At 35.9% G+C, this 16511-nt stretch overlaps 1 long non-coding RNA gene across 1 annotated transcript in view; it reads left to right on the top strand.

Moving 5' to 3' along the window:
- LOC118764123 overlaps positions 1 to 6462 on the top strand; it is a 59203-nt gene extending 52741 nt beyond the window's left edge. The window contains exon 3 of the long non-coding RNA XR_004999914.1: positions 5523 to 6462. This is a non-coding gene — a long non-coding RNA (uncharacterized LOC118764123). The remainder of the gene's footprint in view (positions 1 to 5522) is intronic.
- The last annotated feature ends 10049 nt before the right edge of the window (positions 6463 to 16511 follow it).

Here is a 16511-nt window from a genome sequence, read left to right as displayed (position 1 = left end):
AACGGTACACACGCGGTCACATTTTGATATTTGAAGAAAAGAAGAGTAAAGATACCGCTTGCTAAAAATGAATGCGAAAGCTTCAATAAATCACCAATTCTATGATAAATACACACACAAGCAATACTCTAAAAAATCGGCCTAACTTCAGGATGGAATTTGAAGTCAGTGTAATACATACCCCAATACCAATTGGTTTTGTGCTGTGCTTGAGAAACATGCTTTGCTATCTTCAGTTGGAAACAGTATTTAACGTCTATTTCCAAAACATTCACTATGACAACTTGTGAGCATTTCTAACTTTATAAATCCTACCCCGTTTAAAGAGAATGCTATCGTCAACAATAAAAAAGTAAATGTGAAGTATTATTGCTGCTATAAACAGTAATTATCTTTATATATATAAATCATGGATTACATGGAAAAATGTGAGCATAGAAAGTATATTCTTAAGATTATAAACATGGAATCATTACACCTGTAAAAGTATAGGACAAGCTATTACTTCAAGTAAAGTAAAGAATAAGACACTTTTTACTTAAAATATTGCAGCTAAAATTAAAATTTAAATATTAAAACTTATCTTATTACAGTTTACAATTAACACTATGCTTATTTAAATAGAATCTGGCTAATTTACTACCTTAAATACAGAAAAAATTGAATAATTAGACAAACTTATAAATTAGATGAACAGTTTTGTACAATAAATTTAAAAGATGAGAATTGTAAAGAGTGATAAATTAGAAGAAGTGGCATTCTTTGCTGCAATATTTTAAGTAAAACGTTTCCTATTCTTTACTTTACTAAAAGTAATAACTTGTCCTGTACTTTTCCAGCTTTATAATCTTAAGAATATTACTTTTCATGCTCGCATTTTTCCATGTAATAAATATTCATACATACACATATACATACATATATATTATAAACGCATACATGTTCATATACGTACGCACACATATATGAAATATAATTGTATATATGTATATGTGTGTATGCATATATATATATATATATATATATACATATATATATATGTATGTATGTATGTATGTATGTATGTATGTATGTATGTATAAATTTATATAAATAAGTATAAGATCGTTAATTTAAAATAAAATAACGATTTTATCAAGTGACCAGCAAGGAAAAAATAACCTTCAAAGGTAATAATTATTAAAATTATAAATTAGGGTATCTACGAGATACCACCATGCTGAAAATAGCAGCCATGATCTGACTCTAAAACCGCCTTAATTGTCCATATCGCAAACACGGTGAGAAAACAGAGAGACAAGATGAAGCTAAATTACTGGATAATTCTAGATCCCGGATTTCTGACTTTGCGTTTAGGAATGCTTTGCCGTGTTTGCGATATGGACAATTAAGGTGGTTTTAGAGTCAGATCATGGCTGCTATTTTTATCATGGTGGTATCTCGTAGACACCCTAATATATATATGTGTGTGTGTGTGTGTGTGTGTGTGTGTGTGTGTGTGTGTGTGTACAGCGTGGAGAGCTATGATTTGGAGCGGTGTTAAAGATTTGAGCTTGATTGAGAATGCTGTCAAGTATTCTCTGTCACGAGAATCCACACTGAAAAGTTCGTAAAAATCCGATTAATATCAATTGCGTTGTGAGTATTTCTCATTCTTTCCTTTGATATTCTTTATGCACAAAAGTATGCATTTCTTATGCTGGTATGAGATCACACCAGCAGGCCAATGCAGGTAAGATATACGCAGGAACTATTGGAATTTCATTACGAATGACCAGTTTCTATGACATATTTGTCAAAAGAATCTGCAAGTCACATGGAAGATCGAAGTGGCACTTGAACATTCATAATAAACAATCGGAAAATGGAGTCAGTACTGAAATGAGACATTGTCGCAGTATATGCGATCAGCTCTTCGAAAGCCTTTCGGGGCTCAAAAGTCATTTAAGGTCTCACGCTAGAAAGAGTAGTTAGAGGTACGAGAAGAGGTCAAGCTCTGCAACCATATATATATAAAACATCAAGTAGCAATTTTATTTCATTCAATTTGCCATCAAGGCATTACATAGAAGTAATAACTGCCGGCTGGACAATAACATTAATGAGATGAATGATTTTTTAAAATGTTATTAATGAAGGAAGGCAGAAGACGCCCGCCGATCTCTGCTTCTCTTTTACAAAACATACAATTTGAGGTAATAAACCTCTTACTAATATTCCATTGGACACAAGGTCCTTACATTGAGACAACTAAGCCTCTTACCAAAAAATGTCCTTACAAATGAGGCCTCTTAAGTTTTCTCTTATGGGCCATATATCCTTTCACTATGAGCCACTCAGCCTCTTAATTTTTTACTATGTTCCGCCCCGTCGGCACCCGACCAGGCCTAAAGTGTCACTTAAGCACTCCGATTGTGCCAGAACAGGGCGCCTTGATCGGAAGCGAAATACATCTTCTTGGAAGGAGTTTGTTACCTCGAAAAGATCCGTGTCTGAGATGACCTCCACAGCCACCTGCGGAGGTCACCCAGGATCTTTAACACAAGTTTGTGTGTGTAAATATATCGATAGATAGATAGATAGATAGAAAAATAGATAGATAGATAGATAAACATACACACATACATACATACATACATACATACATACATACGTACATACATACATACATAATACATACATACATACATACATACGTACATACATACATACATACATACATACATACATACATACATACATACATACAAATATATGTATGTATATATTTACACATATATATGTGTGTGTGTGTGTGTTTATGTATGTATGTATGTATGTATGTATGTATGTATGTACGTATATATATATATATATATATATATATATATAATATATATATATATATGTGTGTGTGTGGTGTGTGTGTGTGTGCGTGTGTGTGTCCAGATTACTGTATCCATACGATTTGTATGGTTGCCATAGCGATGATTGTATCATCGTTATCACACTCACTAGACTGCAACTCAATTCCTTCAATTTGTTTTTGCTATCTCTTTCCACCGTGCATTAAAATTCCATCATACCGTATCTGATGCCACAGTTAGCTTTCTAGATATCTCTACCATTATCAATAACTACCTCTCTACCTCCGTCCATCATCAGACCACTGACATCATCGCTTATCTCTATTATTCCTCCTCTCATCCTAGACACACCAAATCCCCAACCCCATTCCCTCAATTCCGCCCACTTTGCTGACGACATCACTGAGTCGGCAAATCTAAACATGAAAAAATGCGGTACTTCTTCAATGAAGAATGCACTCGATCGGTCGTGGACCTGCATTCCTCCATCGACCACACCGACGTTTTCCTACAATTTCCATCACATTTATTAGCCAGATGCTACTTTTTTTCACCTTCAAACTAGTAACCCACTCATTAAAATATACCCTTCTATGTATCTATCAATTTCTATTCTCCTACCCCACTATCTTTCTAATCATTCCTGGATCTTTTCGGTTTGAACTGCAGTTTTTTTAATAATTTCTACGTAACTAAACACTTTTAAACTTCGTATACTGGTAGAATGTGTTTATAAAACATCTTTTTCTCTTGGCTTTACTGAGAAAATTCTATAGTTTATAAGATATTTGTTGTTTTTCTTCAATTTCTGCAATTTCAATCAATCAATGATGTCTATTGAGGTAAAAAAACATTCTGTGCTGTATGAATATGTCCCTCGTTTAAGAAACAGATTGGGTTTAATTACATTTGTGAAGAAAAAAATATACCCTTCCCACCACCCCTAACCCTAACTAACCCTAACTAATCCACACTAACTCTAACTAACCCTAACCCTAAAACAGATTGAAATGCAATAGATCGATACTAGGGTCATAATTATGTGTGACAATTTCATATGACACCGCTAGAAAAACTGCCGTTCAAACCGAAAAGATCCTCATTCCTTAATCATCAATTAGCTTCAAGAAGAGATAAGAATCTCTCAACCTTCTAGTTAGATAGTCTTTAGCTCCAAGCCATACCCAACCTGGTACAGGTATTGCAGTAGACGCAATACCTGTTCCTACATTAATAACACCACTATCATCATTGGTCCAGAATTTCAAATGTTTGTTCGTCTCTATCATATACTGTATCGCAGTATAAGACTGCGTTGGTGACACAAGGCATCGCCTGGACAATCGTTCCTAACATAAACTCTGTTGTGTCCTTCAAGGCGTTCTTGGTTTTGTTTTAGAACCCCACTTTAGTACATTTGGCTACTCTATTAACCACCGCTTGGTGTCCAGCATTTCTGTTCATCGTGAAGTTCCGCGATTTAGCAGAGACGTGCGTGGTTTGATGATATGAAAAGATATGCGAATAGCAAAAATAACAGCAGAAATCTGTCTTGGAGTTATTTTTAGCATATCGAGTATAGTTTATACATGCATGTGAAGGAGAGATAAAAAGAGAGAAAGGGAAGGAAAGAGAGAGAGAGGGGGGAATGAGAGAGTGAAAGGAAAGGAAAGAAAGAAAGGAGAGAGAGAAAAGGGTTAGAGAACATAAGGAGAGAGAAAAAGGAAAGAAAAGTGAGAGAACAGAAGGAGAGAGATGGAGGGAGAGAGAGAGGAGAGGGGAGGGGAGAGGGAGGGAGGGAGGGAGGGAGAAAGAGAGAGCGCGCTATCGATAGATCATCGATGAAAATAGTCTTTGTACAAATCGCCATTCTGCACAAAGAGAATTTTGAAAACTCAGATCTCTAAAAGGAACAGAAGTCTCACCGACGAGAAGTTTTTCTGGCAAAGTTCGTCAACTTGTCAGAGACGAGCCGAGATGAGCTGGTTATTGGTGTGGGAGATCAAATATCAAAAACCAAGGAACGAACCTAGGAATTCCTAGTGTTCTAGTTCTTAAAAGAGGTAAGTCACCTCATCTTAACCCTACAAAAGTTGCGAGATAATGATAACACAGTGATTGATATCATTTGAATTCTTTCTCATTTTCCAAGAAAAAAAAAGATCCATCGTTCTGCAGCAAAAATCTAAAAGCAGGTGACAACTTTTAATGTAGGCGTGTCACATGACTTTTATTGATTGGCTGGAAAGTGTAGCAGTGGGCGTAGTCTTACGAAAGTTTGTTGGGGTAACGACAATAATAATAATGTTCATACCTGTGATGATCTTGACAGAAACGATGATGTTTATAGCGATTCTGTTTACATAGACGTACGCACACACACATACTCTCTCTCTCTCCCTCTCTCTCTCTCTCTCTGTTGGTCCTGAAATCCATGCATATATATATACATTAGATATGCAGACATTTAACCATATTCAGCTATGCAGAGGTAGCTTACAGCGGATCTTTTCCACGCGTGTGAAGTTGAAGATATGATTGCAGCAAATAGGCACTTCACCATAACTGTAGATGATATTAAAGTTCATGTAAATATTTCGTTAAATACAGCATGGAGGACAGTGGCTTTATGCATGAGAAAAGAAGAATGAATTTCAAACTGTTTCGTTTGTATAGGTGTCACCAGGAGATTGATGACGCAAGTGACAACAAGATTCCAATAATATAAAACTTCGAGACACCGCAGCAGCAATATGGCAACAGTGAAAGAGAAGAAAGCAAACATAAAGGAAGGAGATAAACTTTGCCGAACGAAACTTCTCTGCAATGTTATAAATGAAAAGTGAAATATTTACCGTGTGTCTGAAGCAGAAATTAGAAAATAATTAAGCAGAATTAGCTCCAAGCAGCATGAAACAGATTTCTGAAGGGAGACAGACAGACTGGAACTTTTAAATTGTCCCAAGATACTAAAACAATGAGAATAAGTAAGTTAATCACGATGCCATAAGGGTAAACTTGCGTTACTTTCGAGATAGATTTGAAGAACAAGTCTTGAAATGGAGGCGTGGTGAGAATGAACTGAGGAATCTATATTAATAATTAATGAACGGTTTAACCCCCCACTTTGTAAGAGATCATATAGCCGAATAAGTTTGAGCTATTTAGCATGTTAGTCGTGAACCATGAATTTGTCAGAAATACAAATGTCAGAAATATAGAGCATCGCATTTTCTCACTATCTAGCATTTAGAAAGTGACTGCAATTCAACGTTCTAACAAGGAATGATTTTACACGCATTCACCAAACGTTACAGAAATTGGGATGAAACATTACGTCTATGATCATCTCTTGATCTTCATGAAACGATTGACTTTTGATCGTGCATGGTACAGTATGGTTCCCAACTTATCGAATTTACAGCCCACAGCCCATTTGTAATAACAACGTTATGTTTAAATAGCTAATGAACGACATACAGTTTTATTTCTACATTTTTTCTATAAATAAGAGATCTTCTGCACAAATTGATAATGTTGTCTGATATAGTTTCAAATTCGGCTCCTCATGGAGGTGGTATTGTTCTATATTTGACAAAGTAAACATGCTAATGACATCGGAAATCTGAGAAACGTCAACCTAACAGAACCTGTCCCTCTCCAAGTAATGCTTATAAAGGACATTCCTCAAGTGAGGAATAGTAACTAAAGAAATACTCATTTATTCTGAAATGGCAGAATCGTTAGCGAGTCGCAAAATTATCTTGCGCTATTTCTTCCGGCTCCTTATGTTCTGAGTTCACATCCTGCCAGATCCAGCTTTGTTTCCATCCTTCCGTAGTCAATAGAATATGTTGCCAATCAATTACTGTAACTGACCCCCAGCAATTTGAGTATTTTCTAAATTGTTACACCTGACTTGGGATGTCTTTATGAGTATTACTTGGAGATGGACGGGTTCTGTTCGGCGACATTTCTTAGATAAATGACACCGAATGTCAGCCACATATTCATTCTATCAAAAAATAGAACAACGAAATCTTCTCGAGGAGCTGAATATGAAATTGGAAACACTCAAACAACATTATTGATTCTTATAAAGAACCTACAAATAGAAGTGTATGCCATTCGTTAGCTACGTAAACTTAACTGTTATTACAAGTGGGGTGTAAATTCGATGCGTTGGAAGCCCTACCATACCGAGTACGATCAAAAGTTTATCGTTTCGCAAACACCAAGGGATCACAGACACAGTGTTTCACTCAAATTTCTAAAAACGTTTAGTGAACGGGTGCAAATACCATTCCCAGTTGAAACGTCGAATCGTAGGTACCTTCTAAATTCTCAACAGTGAAAAATTTTGTTCGGTAATCTTATCTCTTTATCGACTGAGAATACATAGTAACTCCCGCCTCATAAATCTCAGACCTTGTGCCTATATTATAAGCAATTATATCGAACTAGTGTCATTTAAGAAACTGTTCTTTGAATCTATTCTAGACGGTAGCACGATTTTGTCTTCTGGAATCACCAATAACTAATTATATGTAATTATCATGAAGGGAACGCTAGCGAACTTAATGTGGCAAAGCGCGATAACTTTCGTTAATCAAAATAGACATATCAGTGAGAAATAACATTGTTGAACAATGATTAACTTAACTATAAATAAAGCAAGGCTAACAATTCATTTTTTTTTTTTCATTTTGAAATAAAGTGACGCAACAAAATGTCAATTAATTAGAAACGAAACAATATAATGCAGTGAATGAATATAATCTGGTCTTCAGTATTTACGGTGACAACAGCGGGTGTTTCGATGTTATTATATCTACTCAACGAATCATAGTTCTCCACAGGTCAGATCTTCTCAGTTTGACGCGCTGGTTCCGATTTTATAGATTTTCTTTTTTTTACAAAGATGTAGATTTTCATGCAAAGTACAAAAATCACATCCATTCTTGGAAAAAATAATAAAAAAATATTACGAGCTTTTAGAGTTTGGAACTTTTTAAATTTTAGCTAATCAGATTTATCAAATCTCAACATCCCATTCAGCAGACGGTGTTTACTTATCTTCCCATAGTAACCGATAAAAACCCTTCTTGCAGTTAGGGTTAGGGTTGGTTTACAGGTTAGGGTCTCATTGCAAGCATTAATTTATTTTATTTGATTTTCTCTCATTAAATGTTTCGTAATTTGTTTTTATCAGTTTCTCGAGAAAGGGTAATGATTTTCCAGAATTGTTAGAGCATTTTATGAAATGCCTTTTGTGGGTGGTGGGCTTTTTACGGTCTGTGTTCAAATCCTGAAGAGGTCAACTTTGACTTTCGTCCTTCCTTTACTGGGATATATGGCATCGAAAAACCCCTCACTTCAAAAATTATTGCCTTGTGCATAAGTTAGAAGCAATTATATACAGCGAAGGTAAAGAATTCGCACACCCGGTGTTTAGGGTTAGGGTTTAGGTTTAGGGTTACGCCGAAAACGGATGGTGTGCGTATTCTTTACCTCCGCCCATTTATGTACGTGTATATGAAAATAATGTGTGTGTTTGAGAGAGAGAGAGAGAGTGCCACTTACACATACATGCAAAAAAATTTATACATCACAATACACACCTTCAGTCTCTATTTTTCTCTCTTTGTTTCTCTCTCTCCCTCACACATGTCCATTTCATACACACGTACATACATCTTTCACTTCCTCCTCTCTTTAACTTTCTACTCTCACTTCAAATCAAATGTCACCTTTTGACTTCCTCCTCTCTTTCAATTTCTGTTCTCTTCAAAGCATTAAAAAATTGAAACATTTTTACAGAAATTAACGAACAAACATATGATCCCATATGCTCGAATTAACAACTTTGCTACTTCAAACGAAAGAATGCCAAAAAATAAATTCCTTTGACTCACTCGCACACACGCACACTCACACATACACACACTCTGGGTAAAACTTATGTACGAATTATATTATTTCTTGCTGTGTGTATGCGCAAATTTACTGCTCAAATCCAATTGAGACGACCTTTTTCTATTGTATAATTCGTTTGTGATGAGCATATTTAAAAACCTGATCTTCGATATAAACTTCAAAGGAAGTTTTCCCCAAAATCCTATCATTTACCTCTTCTTTCTAGCATGCTCGAGGTAATATTTCCGCTCCCCCACCCTTATTTTTTCCTAAATTTCTTCCGATCCCTAAGTTTGCAATAGAGGAGATTAGGATTTCACCCACAAAAACGCGTTCTCAATATTTTATTTTTCTACCTATCCACACCAAATTCATTTTTTACTCTTTTCAAATTTTTTTTCTTAGTAATTCATGGAGAAAAAAACGGAGTGTACGAATCTTTAAGAATTTTACCCATCATCTCACCACTTTCAAAAAGCTACACACTCTCAATGTTTAGCTTTTTGGGAAGCAGGAAAATTTCTTCAGAAATAATGTCGTTTCTAGCATGTCGGGTTTCCTGGTGGTGATATCTGGACAAAATCGTATTAAATCCCTTTCATACGATGAAACAATAGTTTCTCATCCTTATTAAGAAAAGAAAGCACTTTCATGCAAACCCACGAAAATTGTACCCTCCCCACCCTTCACTTTTAAACAAACAATAACTTCCATTATGCCATTGACAATATATCAGCTGCGCCGATTCTGTCTATAAGGAGCAAATAATACAATGTGGCTCTAGGTCATAACACCCGGGCAACGCCGGGATGCATTGCTAGTGTGTGTGTGTGTGTGTGTCGATCCAGTTCTTCACACATACTTTATTATTCAACTCCCTTTTATCTTATCTTTTACTTATTTCAGTCATTAGAATGGGGCCATGCTGGAGCACCGCCTTGAAGAATGTATAGTCGAATGTATCGACCTCAGTACATTTTTTAAGCCTCGTATTTTATCGATATATTTTGCCGAATCGCTAAGTTAAGAGAACATAAACGCACCACCACCGGTTGTCAAGCAGTGGAGAGGGGACAAACACACACAGACACACATATATATATATATATTTGTATATATATACGACGGGCTTCTTTCAGTTTCCGTCTACCAAAACCACTCACAATGCTTTGGTCGGCTCGAGGCTATAGTAGAAGACACTTGTCCAAGATGTCACGCAGTGGGACTGAACCCGGAACCATGTGGTTGGTAAGCAAGCTTCTTACCACACAGCCACACCTGAAATAGTGAGATGATTCGACGCTCGTCATTTTAATACGATTTGTACATATTATATATTTAAATATATTGAACCAAATACAGCGAAGCATCTATTTCAGGTTCCATAAAATGTTTCGTTTCTACTAGACGTCACTAATGAGACGCTAACGACTTCGTTACTGGAAATTCTTTTCAGCTTTAACTCGAATCAGAGATAAAACTGAATAATTTTGAATAACGAAGATGAATTTAGCAATCGTTAGCCTAACTTACAGTGCATCAAACTGCGGACATCAAAGCGCAACGGAAAAAATAAAACACAGTGAAAATTAACTCACTCTAAACTTCAGACAAATACCAGATCTGGAACACTAATAAAAAAAAGAAAAACAATTTTCAGAGTTTAAAGAATATACAGTTGTTGAAATGATGTTAGTAAATATTGGAAATTTCATTTTTATTAGTTATTATTCGTTTCTATTTTGCAATCTTAAATATTAGGTATACTGCTTATTGCTAGGTGGCGCCGTAGTCGCACCATTGGAAAATTTGCCTTCATATACTGCATCTAAGGCAGGCATGGGCAACTTTGTCGGGAAGCGGACCGCATCAGGCATGACCCATCATCAGGCAGACCACACTACATCAGGCAGACCACACTGCTAAATTATTCCGGGTAATTTTTCGTTAGGCCTGCCATTTAGAAAGGGCCACAGTTTGTCCATGACTGATCTAAAGTAAATCAGTTTGGCGGATTACAAGTTTCTAGTTTCACTTTATCAGGTCAACTTCTCAGAAAGGACTTCTTTTTTTAAAATATACTGTCCGAAATGCTGGGATTTCCCGCACACAACAAGTAATTTAGTTTTCGCATCGTTAAATATGAGTTTGCCAACACAGTTCATCGCTAATCTTGAATTTTGTCCCGATTTCCTTTCTCATATAAATATATATATATAGGAGGAGCACTCCGTCGGTTGCGACGACGGGGTTCCCAGCTGATACGATCAGTGGAACAGCTTGCTCGTGAAACTAATGTGCAAGTGGCTGAACAATCCACAAACACGTGTAGCCTTAACATAGTTCTCGGAGAGATTCAGCTTGACACAGCGTGTGACAAGGCTGGCCACCTTTGAATTACAGGTACAACTCATTTTTGCCAGCTGAGTGGACTGGAGCAATGTGAAATAAAATGTCTTGCTCAAGGACACAACGCACAGCCGGGAATCGAACTCACGACCTTACGATCATGAGCCGAATGCCCCTAACCACTATATATATATATATAATATATATATATATTATATATATATATAAACACACACATATCTAAACACACACACGTATCTAAAACACATATTTGTATATATATATATATATGTATATATATATATATATATATATATATATATATAGGTGGTCTTAACTAATTGACACATAAGTGTTTTGACCACGGGCCGTAAACCTCTCTGTCGGTTAGATACTTGATATCTTAATATATTATCCACTCAGTTATCTACTTTTCGACTGATAAAAAGAGACAACGAGAATACAACCAAGAAATGCAGTAGATGAGTGCTTGTACATTTTATTCATTAATTTATCTTAATTTATTTCTTAATGAAGATATAAATGATGAGACAAGGCTATAATCAACTTCAGCACTTTATCATCCAGCGCTTCGTTGTATTTTATTCAAAATAACTTTCTGCATTTTGGAGGTGTAATTGCCAGACAAGTGATTTCATCTGAGACCTTGTATTGAAGACTAAAACGTTGAAGACAACATGTTAGCTATTCCGAACACATAGAGACTGTTAACTTCACTTAAACATTTATTACTTGTTATATGGTGTCAAACTACGACCCGTTCGTTGACAAGGTTACACTTTCTTCGTTACATCACATTCATTCACTTCAACAAAAGTAATTTTATATTCTGTTAAACAAAATATACTTTTTTCTTTCACAGAAAATTTACAATATCAGTGATGTGTTTCTAGTCCTTTGTTTATGTTTCTGGTTTTTCAAACATGAATACAGTACCGTGCAAAAGCCTTCAGCCACTTTAAACTGTTGTAAATTTCTAATAATTGCCAACTTATAAGTGGATGTTTCGCATTGCATTTTTTACAGATGAAATATTGGCCCTGTTGGAGTCATTTCCATACCTAATCCTTATACTTTGTAGTAGGGGTTCTGAATGAGAGGGGAAGATGCGAGACAACTACCAAAAATGACCGTGCAAAAGTTTTCGGCCACCTCGGATAAACCATTCAAGGCCCAGTGTTTTAAAACAGAAAAAGAGTCTCTAATGAAAATTTATTACATAATTTTCATTTCAAGAAGTTACTGCACATTATTATAAAACGTTGTTGCGTTTATATAATCATGACCTTATGTTATGCCATACTAAAGTTATAAAGGGCTTCATGCGATCCAAATCTGACAAGCTGCTTAAGCTTGTAGGTCGAATGTTTTTGTTTAATAATGGATTTCCCCATCCCCAACCCGTAAGAAACTCTTGCGTGTCATTAAAATGGAGAACAGCTAAAGGTCAAGTCCAATAATAAAGACAGGTTGGCCATCAGTAGAGTGACTCGATGGATTTCCTTATGCGACTTCCATGGCGTAGTTGTGAATTCTTGTTACATTGGAAAGGATCAAACAAATCTCTGATACAAGACTATGGTACGACTGGAACAACATTATCCAATACGGCCTTTTCTTCCTGAGACTGTGAAACTAACTACTCATCCCCACAACTAGGAAAAACTACAATTGTTATAGACATTTCCTACTTCAACAGGAAAGTTCCTGTCAAGATTAGAGACATTTTGCCTCCTCAAGTGGAAGGTTCCTGCAAAAGTCATAGCCACTTCCTTCCTCAATTAAGAGGGTCTGAAAAATCTATAAGCACTTCTCTTCTCCAACTGAGCGGTTCCTACAAAAGTTATAGACCATGCATAGGCAAGAAGCGGGTCCTATGAGATATGGCTTATCATCAGTTGGACCAACTACACAAAAATTCGTGGTGATTTTTCGTTTGGTGCAGTGGCGGCTCATAGACAAAAGGAATTGGGGTGCTGCTTCAGAAAATTTTTAGCCGTTGTTTTAATATTGTGTAAAAGGAAACAAATATATAAAAAGAGAATTTATACTTAAGGACTATATAATGTACAAGTATAAAGAAAGAATTAAAGAAAAAAGGACTCATTATATTGAATGTTATTGATAATATTGAGTGGAAATAGGGGGTGCTGCAGTTCAGCAGTGCTTCTACACAAGCCGCCACTGGTTAGGTGTGTCAGTCAGAAAGTCTTGCAGAGTGCAGTTCGCCCTTACGGTAGAAAACATAGACGCATCTTAATTAGAAAAGCTTACAAAGGCCTTCCACTCATCTCTCATCTTAACTATGTCATTTACGTTAAAGTAAATTATTTCTCTTCCTTCACTGTAAATGTTCTTTTTACAATTATCTCTTTATAATCATTAAATTCTTTAGGAAAATTAAAACGTATTTACGTGTGTGAATGGGCTGTAGGGCTTCGGAGAAGAATTTCATCTGGGGTTACAAAATCCCTTACAGTTCTTTTTCTTTCCCTTCTGTGAATGGCAGTCTTCAATATATACAAAACATTCATCAGGGAGAGCAGGAGATATTCCCAGGTCCGGGTACGTCGTAATCCTGGACTCATTTTTCAAAGACCTTACACATATCTGTATGCGTTTGTGTCTGTGTTTGTACGTGAGAGGGGGAAGAGAGATGGGGAAGAGATAAATGGGGGAGAATAAGTTTGAGGTTAAGAATTTGAGTGAATGAGAATTCCAGCATCATAGGTTTACGTATATAAAATTAGATTATAGTAGTGGCGATGATGGTGATGGTAGATCTCCGTCATCCGACGATGAAGATTTTGTTGTTCGATCAACTGAATTTATCTTCTCCTGAATTAAAGTCTTACAATTGTTAATTAATCATTTTTGATGGTCAATCGGCGCAGGCGTGAATCTGTGGTCAGAAGTTTGCTCTCAACCACATGGTTCTGACCTCAGTACCACTCCGTGGCAACTTCGGCTGGTGTCTTCTACTGTAGCCTCGGGATGACCAAAGCCTTGAGAGTGAATTTGGTAGACGGGAACTGAAAAAAGCCCATCGTATGAGAGTAAATGACAGAGTAATATAAATGAGAATTCTGTTTTATTTAATTATATTTTATGGAGATAAATATTTCTTTTGATAATCAGTTTTCGTTTCATCATTTTCTACAAGAGCCGGCAAAAGTATATTTCCAAAACACTTTTGTAAAATATATTATAATAATAATACATACATAGACATAGACATGCAGGGAGTAAATAGTCACCTTTAATTTTCAAAATCTTTTATTTAATACACAAAGCGAACACTTGAAATGTAATCGATAGGTAGGACTACATACTTTTGTATTTAGGTGACATTCCCTTTGCAATTTTTAGTTCAGAAACTCTTTTTGGCATTGAACTTATGAGCTTTGTGATTGTCTCTTGTGGAATTTCTGCCCACTTTTCATGCAACAATCGAAACAATTCATCTTTAGATTTAGGTTTCTGTCGAGTTTTTCGTATAGCTCTATCTAGTATACTCCAAATATTTTCAATTGGGTTCATGTCAGGAGATTAGCTCGGCCAAGGAAGCTTTTTGATCTCATTTTCAACCAGCCATTGTTGATTCCTTTTGGCTATGTGGCATGGAGCCCCATCTTCCATGAATAAAAACTCATTTTTCGTTATGTTATCGTGTGAATATATCGGAAGTAGTCCTATTTCGATGTATTTTTGAGAGTTTATGGTTCCAACAGCTCCCCATACCATTACAGAGATACCGCCATTTTCGCAGTTGATTGGAGTCGTTTCAAATCAAATTCTTGATTTGGAAGCCTCCAGACCCAAACACGTCCACTGTCAGAAAATAATGCAAATCTAGATTCATCTGCGAAAATTACTCTATCCCAAAATGAATTGGATTTTTCTGACATCTCCTTAACCCATTTCTTTCTTTTCGTGTTATTAGTTGGTTGAAGAGGAGGTTTTCTTATAGTTGCTCGTCCATAATACCCAAGCTTATGCAGATATGTAACACACGTTCTTGGATTAACTTCTGGCTGTTTTGCAATGTCAGAAGCCTTCGAACGGGGTTCGTTTTCCACAAATCTCTTCAAACAGCGAAGCTTCCTTTTCGAAGGCCCAAGTCGGCCGGGCGAGAATCTGTTGATTCTTTTCCTTGGCTTTCGAATGACACTATAATTCTGTTAACAGTAGCAAAAAACGAAAATCTGATAGTTCTGCTGAATTTTTTGTGCGTGGCATGGTTACTCTTCGCAAATGTTTAATATAATGGCATCTGGAAAGAAAAATTATGATTGCATTGTAAATTCTACACCGCTGAAAACATATTAAGACGCTTAGATCAGAAATTTGGAAAATTAAAGGTGTCTATTTACTTCCTGCATGTCTGTGTATATACATAGATATATACATGTGCGTGCGTGTGTGCGTGTGTGTGCGTGTGTGTGTCTGTGTGTCTGTGTGTGTGTGTGTGTGTGTGTGTGTGTGTGTGTGTACCGCAGGATCTCCCAAATCTAGACACCAATATCTAACCATAATCTAAGCATAATCTTTCAGATTCTACAAGAAGCAGAGACCATTAATTACTTTCCTTCTCAATTAACTTCCAATCGCGAACATGATGTCACAAACCAAAAACAAACCTAAAAGAGACGAATGGACAGAACATCTGGTAAACAACGTCCTCGAACAATGTACAAGGAAAAGGATAACTTTAATCAATATCTATGAAACAAATTCAATACTATAAAATATATTAACCAAATAAATTGCTTATTAAAAGTGAAACTATAAAATACAAAGAGAAACAGAATTAACTTAAATCAAAAGATTATATATATAAATATATATATATGTACATATATACACATCTATAGTTTAAAAAATAACTAATAACACGTCCTAGCTACAAAGAAACTAAATAATCCACTATAATTAAACGGCTAACGAGCTTGTTATTTGGGAGCAACTCAACCTTAATTATAGAACAAATATCTATATATACATGCACGTGGGCGTGTGTATGCGCGCGCGCGCGCGCGCGTGTGTGGTGTGTGTGTAAACACCAAATAATGTATAAAGATATCATTATTATTTCGAAAATTGTCTGAAAAGCCATTTCTATTTATTTTTTTAAATATGTACACATGTATGTATGTATGTATGTACGTATGTACGTATGTATGTATGTATGTATGTATGTATGTATGTATGTATGTATGTATGTATGTATGTATATTTTCTAGTAATGGCTTGGCGCGTTGTGATAAGGTGGCATCATATCTTTTTCCTGTAAATGCGGAATGAGTGTATGTGTTTATAATATACACTTTCGAATGTATAAGCAGTAAGGCAAGTATATAACAGTGAGACAATTAGATT

This window comes from Octopus sinensis, linkage group LG7, assembly GCF_006345805.1.
Source record: "Octopus sinensis linkage group LG7, ASM634580v1, whole genome shotgun sequence".
In the NCBI taxonomy this organism is placed as follows: Eukaryota; Metazoa; Mollusca; class Cephalopoda; order Octopoda; family Octopodidae; genus Octopus; species Octopus sinensis.
Note: the sequence above shows the minus strand (reverse complement) of the source record. Positions and strands in the feature narration are given on the sequence as shown.